The sequence below is a fragment of the Gopherus flavomarginatus genome, chromosome 18, assembly GCF_025201925.1.
Source record: "Gopherus flavomarginatus isolate rGopFla2 chromosome 18, rGopFla2.mat.asm, whole genome shotgun sequence".
NCBI classification, from domain to species: domain Eukaryota; kingdom Metazoa; phylum Chordata; order Testudines; family Testudinidae; genus Gopherus; species Gopherus flavomarginatus.
Window position 1 is genome coordinate 16577968 of NC_066634.1, and position 1267 is coordinate 16579234.

At 50.5% G+C, this 1267-nt stretch overlaps 1 non-coding gene across 1 annotated transcript; it reads right to left on the minus strand.

Annotated features, from left to right (window-relative positions):
- Window positions 1–687: 687 nt before the first annotated feature.
- Window positions 688–781, minus strand: TRNAI-UAU (transfer RNA isoleucine (anticodon UAU)). Its single transcript has 2 exons — window positions 744–781; window positions 688–723 (listed from the first exon to the last, which is right to left on the minus strand). It is a non-coding gene; the product is annotated as a tRNA-Ile (tRNA).
- Between the last annotated feature and the right edge of the window lie 486 nt (window positions 782–1267).

Below are 1267 nucleotides of genomic sequence, written 5' to 3' on the forward strand. Positions count from 1 at the left end.
TAAAGACTTCAAGGTGCAGAGAATCCTCCAGCAAGTGACCCATGCCCTACGCTGCAGAGAAAGGTGAAACCCCCCCAGGGTCTCTGCCAATCTGCCCTGCAGGAAAATTCCTTCCTGACCCCAAATATGGTGATCAGCTAAACCATGAGCATGTGGGTACGACTCACCAGCCAGCATCCAGGAAAGAATTGTCTGTAGGGATGTGAGGTAAACGCTCTGTGGTGTCAGAGCTGGGAAGGGAACACAGGGGAACAGATTCTGTCCATGTATAGAGATCAGCCTGACTGGTGTGAAGGGCTTTGGAATCTGCTTGCTTGGAAACTCACCCCAGTAAACATCCCTTTGTCTGCGCTTTGGACTTCTGGTCTTTTGCTGCTTGCTGTCTGCATGACAAGAGCCAGGGAAGTGGGCAGGGGAAAGGAAAGCCCTCTAACAATGACTCCTTGCTGCTCTCCCTCCAGGCTCAGGGGTCAAGGATGGGCAGGACTCCAGGCTCTACTTGAGGGATCCTGGCACAGGGGCTGGTGGGGGAGGAAGGGTTGTAAATTCTGATCTGCACTCTGGAGAGGAGGTAATAAGTGAAGGGGCATTTTTGATTCCTACCCTGCTTCAATGTCCCCAGGGCTGGAATTCTACATTCCACAGGGCCAAATGAGGGGGTGATGCCATGTGGTTAATAAAAACCAGTGCTCCAGGTGAGGCTTGAACTCACAGCCTCAGCATAGCTCCTCTCAGCACTGCCCTATAAGTACTGTGCACTAACCAATTGTGCCACTGGAGCACCTGCTGGTTACAATGCTCTGAGACTCCTAGGTTGATAAGGGCAAGGAGTGACCCTAAAACATTCTCAGTGGGGTTAAGAGCCAGTATCAACAAGCATTGTACTTGGTGATGATGCCGGCACAGGGTGCCCGAGGCAAGCAGCAGCGGGGTTCGTTGCCCAGAGTGCGTAGCGCCAATAAACACACCAGGATGGAGAAGCAAACAACCAAGTTTATTTGAGCTCAGATAAGGTGCAAGGGAGAAATAACCATCTCAAATCCTGCACACCTAAAACAAGTAGTTTCTGCCTTTTATATCCCAATTGTTTACTACAAAACTTTTTCTTGCTGACTAGCTGATCTCTCACTCCCCCCTCCTTTCCCGTCCAGCTGCAGTATCTTTTCTCATTCAATCTTTTGTCTTCCCCCTTCCTCCCCCCTCTCCACTGCTGAGACATGTATACAGTATTCAGAACGACCTTGAGCTCGCTTCAGCGTGTTACTGC